This window comes from Neophocaena asiaeorientalis, unplaced genomic scaffold (genome assembly GCF_003031525.2).
Source record: "Neophocaena asiaeorientalis asiaeorientalis breed wild unplaced genomic scaffold, Neophocaena_asiaeorientalis_V1.1 scaffold130, whole genome shotgun sequence".
In the NCBI taxonomy this organism is placed as follows: domain Eukaryota; kingdom Metazoa; phylum Chordata; class Mammalia; order Artiodactyla; family Phocoenidae; genus Neophocaena; species Neophocaena asiaeorientalis.
In genome coordinates this window covers 5,373,451-5,382,985 of record NW_020173397.1, presented here as the reverse complement: position 1 = coordinate 5,382,985, position 9,535 = coordinate 5,373,451, and the positions used below count along the sequence as shown (strand labels likewise).

The 9,535-nt window shown below is 34.5% G+C and overlaps 1 protein-coding gene across 1 annotated transcript in view; it reads left to right on the top strand.

The window, feature by feature from the left end:
- Nucleotides 1-769: 769 nt before the first annotated feature.
- CNTN6 (contactin 6) overlaps nt 770-9,535 on the top strand; it is a 289,356-nt gene continuing 280,590 nt past the window's right edge. Inside the window, exon 1 of the mRNA XM_024747063.1 lies at nt 770-954. The gene's annotated coding sequence lies outside the window, so the exon portion shown is untranslated. The remainder of the gene's footprint in view (nt 955-9,535) is intronic.

Below are 9,535 nucleotides of genomic sequence, written 5' to 3'. Positions count from 1 at the left end.
AAACTCAAACATATTAAAAAGTTTAGTTGAAGGGCTGGATGTGAAACACAAACAGCATTCTTTTCCTTACAGAGTTGTTTTGCAAACACATATACAGTGGCTCTCGGCCTCAGGAGATTATACATAAGTAACCTGAGAGAGCAGCTATACTCTTTTGGCCTTTAGTTTCTTTATGTGTTTACCTGTCTTTTAGAAGCCTCATGCACGTATTTTAAAAATATGGTTTAGAAAGGATTCAGTGACAGTGCATAAGATCCTTGGGTTTTATTTCCCTTTTCTCTTCACCCTAACGAGTCGCAGGAGCTATAGGCATGAAAGCTATAAGAAAGCTTACGTTTGAATATAGGCTAAATTCGGGCAGACACTTGACCAGCTTAATCTTTGCTTGCAAATGACAATGCAGTGAAACCAGAGGAAGAAAAAAATTTACTTCTTTTCCTGTTGGAAACCTAATAAGTAGTTAGCCTGACCCAGTTTTCAATAAGAGAGATTTTCTGATGACCCAACAGGAGTGACTATCTCTAGTCAAAAAAAAGGGGAGGGTGAATTTAATCTTTCATGCCACTGGAATGGCAGCTGCTTTCAGCATTCTCTGATTCTGTGAAGGATGATGAAGATAGAACTGGCTTTTCAATGTACGGAGAATTTTCCTTTTGAATATTCCAAACGGGAGATTTGCACATGTGCCTCAAGAACTAATTGTCTAGGTTCCGTCAGTAATGCAGCAGGAGAGGAGCGTGTTTTATGCTTAAGACCAGAGAAGAGCCACGCAGTACTCAGTGGATAAAAGGCTTGCGGTCCCAGCTGGGAAAAAGAGTCCCATTATCTCCCAGCTGCATAGACATTCCATACGGCTTGGTTCTGCCTGGATGCACAGCATGCCTGGCTGAGAGCTTGAAACAGAGTTCTGCAGAAAAATTGTACAGATCCCGAGACATTTCCCTGGTAAGATCTGTAAGTACAAAATTCTGCTGTCTGCTGCAATGAGAATATTGCTGGGCAAGCTGCAGCTTTTCTTCCTTTCAGTGTCTTTGTATTAGCATAACAGGTAAAATCTGGGGTTGGGGGAGAAGTCTCTGCTTTATTTATGCTGTGTTTCTATGATGCTGATGCTTAAAATACATTTATTCCTGTGAAAGAAAATGTATTGAATCTGTATTCGGAGGAGCTTAGGATCAAACCAGGGAAAGAGACTACAGGTATATTTTTCAGCGTTTCACTAGTCTTTGCTGCAGTAAAACTAATGGGCAAGATGGGATGACAGTGCTAATTCTGGTACTTTCAGATGGCTTCACGCCCTTTCTGTAATGGCAAATGGGAAAATGTTATTGCTAAATTTTTTTCGTCAAAGGGTAAAGGCGTGGGGTTTACAGTGTACAACGGATGATTTAAAGGAATGTTTATAAAAAGTTTCCTGGGGGAGGGTTTTAGTTAGGGGAGCAAAGCAAGACTGGAGGTCACATGAGCTCACCAAATTTATCTGGTATTTTGCCTCTTATGTAGCTTCTAGATAATAGCTTCTGGAGTTTCCATTTATAATAGTTAAGCTTGTCAGTGTTAAGGTATGTATAATACTTTATGGAAAGTTTCAAAAGTTGATGACTTGGGAATAAAACTTTTAAGAGCTCTGAGATTAGCCACATATAACCCATTATGTTAATGGAATATTGTCAACATTGGGGGTTTGGGGGGATATTGGAATTCATAATTTTGCTTCTCCAGTTGTAAACTACTTACGTTTAAATAATCAGCATCCTAACTATGTCCTCTGAGAAACATTCACAGAATGACTAAATAGAAGAGGAAAAAGTAGGGAGAACAGTAGAATTACACAGAATCAATTCGGAAAATGAGGTATTCATAATCTTATCTAAAGTGGCAATGTTTTTCAAAGGTCTTATAAAAAAAAGAAGCCATATGTTGAATATTGAATTGCTTGTTTTGAACAATTTTCATTTGCCTCATGGGTTTGTTTATCATCTTTTTTTTGATTATTGTTTTTAAAGACTACCAATTTATGTGCATTGTATTTTATAAAAAAAAAGAGACATTTAAGCACACTCTCCCTTGACCCTCCCTTCTTTTACATACGTGTAAACCTACACAAATTCACAGAACAAACAGATACATACAAAAATACTGACGAGATTTGTATAACAAACAGAAATACAGAGTCATTTTATCTTTGATGCTTCAGTGATTTTTTTTTAAAGCAACAACATGGCTATGCAGTCCAAAGATTTCAAATATATAAATCTGCAAACTTTTATATAAGGCTTTATATGAGGTTATATAAATGCATAACTTATCACGTCTTAGCAAAAAAAAAAAGCCCATCAACTACTGTGCATTACTCTTTGAACATTTCTAGTGAAGTACCAGAATATTTTTTTTTAATTCTCCATGTAACTTTCCTTAATAAAAAATAATTTACATTGCCATTTAGAAAATTATTACATATTTGGTCCAAACTCAGACAAAACAAATTAATTATCTTGTAAAAAGCATGTGAGGTATATCGTTTGCATACTTTATTTTTTCTGACAAATAAAATACTCAGTAGTACAAAAGTAAATTTGTACCTCTTAAATTATTTTAGTGGAGGAAGGTTATGAAATTATTCATTTATGTATTTAACCTCATGTTATTTAGAATGCAGTAGCATAAGCTATACTCATTAAAAATAACTCAAACATAAAAGTTTGAAAAAGAAATCTCAACACTCATAAATAACAACCATGAAATTTAAAGACTATCATTGGAGAGATCCAATGCCGATGCCTAAATGAGAAAGAGAAAGACTTTGGTAAGAACAATTTCTTACCGTACATATTTAATTTTGTTTTTACAAATAAGAAGTATTTAAATAACATGATCGATGATTGATAGATAGATCCACAGATAGATATTTTTAAAAGGATATGATTTTACCCTACTCTTTAAAAAAGGTACTGAATTTAATTTCAGATTTGGATTAAGCAGAAAAAAAGGAGTTGGTATGAAACTGAAGAAATGACTAAATTTGGGGTATTCATTTCTTTGCAACAGAGATTAGTTCCAGAAAAATTATCTTAGAGTTAAGAACAACAATTATGAAAATGTTAATAGTTTCAACTCATTTTTAAAATGCATTATTAAACAATCTCTTATAAGTCCTTGTTGTGATAAAGAAATTAGCACATGTACTTTATGATTATCTCCCTTACACATACCACCTGAATTTTAATTATATTATCAGTTTTACATTACTGAGATTTACAGTATTTACATCCTGGCTTAATTCCTACAGTCTTGGTTTGGACTTATTTCAAATTTGAACGGATTCAGTCCTTACCAATTGCTCAATTCACCATTCCTGTATTCTTTATTTTGAATTATTTCTCAGGTTGTTGGAGGTCACTGTTAAGTAGTACCCCTCCACCAAAGAAACTGTCATAGATGCTGTATTTTCTCTGTGCTTAGATAGACTGTTTCTTCCATTTGCCTTATACATGAAAGACAAGTTATCTTTGTTGAATCAAACTTATTTTTTCCTTCAGAAATTTGTAAATATTTATAAACAAAGCTGAGGACACTTCCCATATTGAATGGTGCTGCCCAGTGGTTTTTAGATATGTTTGAAATTTTCATCCTTGTATATAACTTGCTTTTATTGTGATGGATGTCCACATGATTCTTGTTTGTCTGTTTGTGTTTGCCAGAATATGTTCTGAAGTTGGTCGGTCTTCATCAACTTTGCTTGAATATGGTGTACTCCATTGATCTGAGGTTCTTTTATTTCCAAATTTTTTGTTGTTACACTATGTACTTAATTTTTTCCTAGAGAATGGGGAGATTGTTTTTATACTGCTTCTTTTCTTCAGGATCACCAATTATGGGCATGTTGGATCTCATTTGTATGTCTCCAATATCTATCATATTATCCAAATTATTTTTAATTTTATACTTTTTCAGTTCACTTTGATTTTCTTTTTTAAAATATATGCAGAAGATATTAAATCTACGTAAGAATAACTGTCTAAGCACTTTCCCCAAGCTGGGGCTGATTCTTCTTGAGATTTATGTTTTTTAACTGCATTTCCCTTTGTTCCCCCCACCCCATGATCTGCTTTTCCTTTCAAAATATATGCACGAAATATGAATAAGCAGAACACAGATGATTTTTAGGGCACTGAAACAATTTTCTATGATACTATAATAGTAGATACATGTCATTATATATTTGTCATAACCCACAGAATGTACAACACCAAGAATGAACCCTAATATGAACTGTGGGTTTGGGGTGATGGTAATGTAACAATATAGGTTCACCAATTGTAACAAATTGTAGAACCATGTATCACTGTGGTGGGGATGCTGACAGTGGGGGGCACTGTTCACGTGTGTGGGCAGGGTGTATAAGCTAGCAGGTTTGGGGGCAAACTGCATTCTCCTAAAAGAGAAAGAGAAAGTAACTGTCACTTTTCCCTGATGCATCCCCCCTTAGGTCCATGTTTCTTCGGACTTTGACAGTGATGGAGATGTGCGTCAGAGTCTGTGTTTTGGGGTAACCCCTACTCACATTTTTCATTGAAAACAGAGGGTTTTTTGCTTTGTTTTTGTATCCCACTACCATCATGTTTTTCTTTCTTCCTTGTTTCTGCAGAATAAATGAGGAATAGAAATCTCTTTAAGGAACTTTAAGTAAAAATCTTTCAGTTGGGGAAAATTCTTTTAAGTGGAAATTTCATTAGAAAACTAGAAACTAAATTATTTTCATTCATATTGACAAGAGCTATTTTAGTTAAAATTGATTTCATGTGCACTATGTATTCTAGTATTAAATACTTGTTATAGTAAAGGCATAACACAGGGCATACTAGAGAAAAAAAGAAAAAAAGAAAAAAAACCCAGAGTCATTGGGCATTCTTTTGATCTCCTATTAGTCTTTCATGATGAAGTCTATGGCTTACTTAACTATCCTGCAATGAATCCTAAGGTAATTTACAGTGAATTTGAGTCCTAGTAGCATGAATCAAAATTAGCACTCTCAAATATTTTATGGTGGTAGAGCGGGTATAAAACTTACACATAATTGGTTTCCAATTAAATGAATAAACGAATGAAATTACTTAGGTATTGATATTTTTGAAAGAAGCAATAAAAGAATCATGTATCCTATGAAGTAAAAAATGAATGATCTTACTGGTAAAACATGTTCCATTAAGTTCCATTCTCTGCATGGCTATAAAGTGGTAAGCAGGATTCTGAAGGCAGGCCACTTGAGCTGAAGTGCCACCCATCAGTTATATACCTGCTCTTCTCTACATCCAGTACAGAATAGCTTTGTTGCCTTAAATGAGTTACTTAGCCTCTCTTTAGCTCAGTTTCCTCATCCCTAATGGAGAGAATAATAGTACTGACTTCAAAGTACTAGCAAGAGGAGTAAATAGGTTAATATGTGAAAACACCTTGGAAGAAAGCCTTGAAATTAGTAAGTACTCTTTGTATTAGTTGTTTAATTGTTTTTATGTTAGTATCACTACTATAACATTTGTCTATAAGCTTTGGGATCAAGTGGGAAAAATAATAGAAAACAATGAAAAGAATGAATATTACAATCATCTATTCAATTATATTGGGTATTTAGTAGACAATTAAATTTGGAGGTGTAAATCACAATAAGATATGAAAATGGAGCTCAGGGAGCATTATGAGAGATTTAGAGATGCTGGCCCTAAGATCCATATAGCTTAAAAATAGAAGTGATATTTCTGCATAGACCAATCAGGCCTGATCAAGAAAAAAGATTTATTTAATTTTCTGATTATAAGTTCAATGCACAGAAAAACATTTTTAAAAAAGCCATAATTCCTTTCATCAAGAAAAGCCATGACAAAATGCTTATGAATTTCTTTCCTGTTCTTACTAAGGGCTTTTTTTTTTAATTAAAATTTTAATGTCCTAAAAAAGTAATACATGCAGCTCGAAACAACAGTAATAAAATTTGAAACTACAGCAAAGGTAGTAAAATAAAAATACCTTCCTACACATTTCTAGTCCCACTTCCCAGAGATAATTTCAACAGTTTATTTTATTGTATTTTTTGTTTACTGCCTTTTATTGGATTGATAAATATATTATTTATATATTTTTTACTAGCTTAAAAATTGGATACTCTATCACATTTTAGTGAACATAAATATTCTAACATAAAATATAACTTTATAATTTCTAAAAAAGCTAGAGATAATATATAAATCCTCTTCACAAACAGGACCGTAACTTGTTTAAATTTTCTCCAAGATATTTTATTTTACCCAGTGTCTGCCTTTCTACCATTTTATTTTCACTTTACTTTTAAACTGCTTCCAATATTTTTAACTAAGCTTATTTTAAAGTTGAATTTTGATTGTTCAACTAGTTTTCATTTTTAGAAACAAATTATTCCATTACTTGTGTCTGCTGGATTTCCCTCATGGTGGCTCATTCTTTCTGGTGTTTATGATTTCCTTTTATGGCAAATTCATCTTCAGCAGATGTCGCTTTCCATAAGAGAACAGCATCATGTGAGTAGAAGATGCTTCTCTATAGCACTGCTCCACTTTTGCCTCTAGGGTGGCTCTATAATTTCCCCGTTTTGGACTACTTTCTATGTTAACTTTTTGGCCTAAAATTACCTCACCATGCAGATGGAATAAATTTGAGCCCTACAACCAAGCCTGGGATAAACTTGGTGTTATGGCTACCTATGACAGACTCTTTTTCCACCAGATAAGCAGAATCCTTCAAGATCCCCTGTTTCATGCAGGGTCCTTTTCTCCTTGGATTATTTTAGCTTTACCACCTCCTCACCAGTCTATGTTTGAGTGTCCTCTTCATTTTTGGTTCCCTGAGCATTTTTTGTTTTCATTTACAACCTTGGTTATATACATTTTTATATTTGTTTTAAAGTATATTGTACCTAGATAGTATTTTATGCATCTGTGGTGGAAATGATAACTTTCTCATTATACTGCATAATATCATATACTTCCACGTTGACTCGAATTTTCCCCATCTGCTTTCTATCTTGTAGAAAGTCATCAAATTTCTGGCTTACTGTTTTTTTTCTTCCTGGCCCTCTATGATTTCATATATTTCTTTTGGTATGTTTTGGATCAATTCAATGGTACGTCAGGGGTGGAGGCATACACTCATTCCAAAATATTAAGCTGAAAGTTAATCTGAGGGTTTTTTAAAAATTTAATTTTATTTATTTTTAGCTGTGTTGAGTCTTCATTGCTGTGTGCGGGGTTGCTTTCTCCAGTTGCAGTGAGTGGGGGCAACTCTTTGCTGTGATGTGCGAGCCTCTCACTGTGGTGGCCTCTCCCGTCTCGTAGCATGGGCTCCAGGCGCAGGCTTCAGCAGTTGTGGCTCATAGGCTCTAGAGAATAGGCTCAGTAGTTGTGGCACACGGCCTTAGCTGCTCCACGGCATGTCGGATCCTCCCGGACCAGGGCTCGAACCCGTGTCTCCTGCATTGGCAGGCGGACTCTTAACCACTGTGCCATCAGGGAAGCCCCAATTCTAGCTTTAAAAATAGATTTTTCACAGAAATTAGAGATGGTTACTTTCCTTAATTTTTAAGTAATTTGCTAGATTCTCACGTTATCTAACAAGAAATGGTTAAAGCCAGCTGTATCTGTGTTTCCATTGGTTCCACAAATATTAACTTACTAAAGTGTCTGATTCAGTCCAAAGGGACAGTTCATTCAATAAGAAACTATGCTAGGTAATACTCTAGAATTTAGTTAGAAAAGCTGAACGTTTATATATTCTTTGGGAGTGGTGGCTATATTAATTCTTTAAATTTAACGATGTGCAAATTCTTAAAATGTAGCAGCAATTATTGAAAATGTTTTTTAGCACAGCAATTCCTAATGACACAGTAAAGCTGAGTGCTAAACAGACCATTCTTCCTTTAGGTGGCTTCTGCTGATTAAAGTGAGAATATTGGGGTGGATGTGTTTTAAAAGCTCTTTAAAAGTCTCCTTTTAAGGCCGGAAGGAAAGACTCAAATATGAAATTTTGCAAAGTTTCTAGTAATTTCTCACTCTTGTGTGTAAAAAAGCCAATATGGACACTTTACTTTCAATACTTTTATTTTATTATTTCAAAGTTTAATCTATTTGGCTTCTATTACATTTGCATGACTGACAGGGCTGTGTAAGGAGCTGTATATAGAGAATTCTGTGGTGTCTTTGTAAATGTCAGGAGTGCATTACACTTGTTGGAATAGAGCTCTTAGCCAAAGAACCTAATTTTCCTCTCTGACATCCATCAAATTTCTCCAGTAGTAAAGAGCAGCAAATGAAAGAGGTCAGAAACCAGATATGCTGCTAATTTTCTATCGGCTGATATGAGTAAATTAAAGAAATTCCTTAAAGTTTTATTGAGATGAAAAGCTTATAGTTACTCAAGGTTTGATAGAAGGAAAGTTTTTTCAAATATGTTACGTTAAGATGTTTTCTAGGCATTTAATATTGTTAGTCAGCAAATTCTTAAACATGCTTAATTGTGAATCTGTGGTGCTGACAGGTATGCTAATTCTTACATTCCTATATCTAAATTAACACAAAAGTGTGTATTCAAGAGTTCTCTTAAAATTAAGTTTTCTTAAAATAATATACGTGTTTTTCAGAGATGCCGACATTATTGTTATTTTGTGCCAACTGTGTCTATATGGTTTGTAGACAAGAGAATGAGGCCTCTATCTGCTTCTTCCTTTCAAGCTATAGGGCACTTTCGTGGGGAAAACTGTCTTAGCTGACTTCACTCTAGTTTCATCTATTTTTGTAAGATGGTCAGAGTGATTATGCAATGACAGAAACAGCTTTCTTATAGAAAAAGAGGGAAAGGAATTTAAAAGAAAAATAACCTATTTGCCCTGTGTGGTTCAACATAGAAACCCAAATAGAAGTTTTCATACATTTACACACACACGTCCATCATCTGCACAATACTTGAGCCAATTTCTTTTACCATTAGTGACTTCTTCACTTAAAAGGTAAAAGTCCTCAAGTCCATTCTCTACGTCTGTGTCTTTATTCCTGTCCCGCTCCTAGGTTCTTCAGAACCATTTGATTTTGTTTTTTGTTGTTTTTTTAGATTCCATATATATGTGTTAGCATACAGTATTTGTTTTTCTCTTTCTGACTTACTTCACTCTGTATGACACGGGGAGGGGGAAGGGTAAGCTGGGACGAAGTGAGAGAGTGGCATGGGTATATATACACTACCAAATGTAAAATAGATAGCTAGTGGGAAGCAGCCACATAGCACAGGGAGATCAGTTCAGTGCTTTGTGACCACCTAGAAGGGTGGGATACGGAGGGTGGGAGGGGGACACAAGAGGAAGGAGATATGGGGATATATGTATATGTATGGCTGATTCACTTTGTTATAAAGCAGAAACTAACACACCATTGTAAAGCAATTATACCCCAATAAAGATGTTAAAAATAATAATAATAAATAAAATAAAAACATCTTTAGATAGAGTCACAGATGT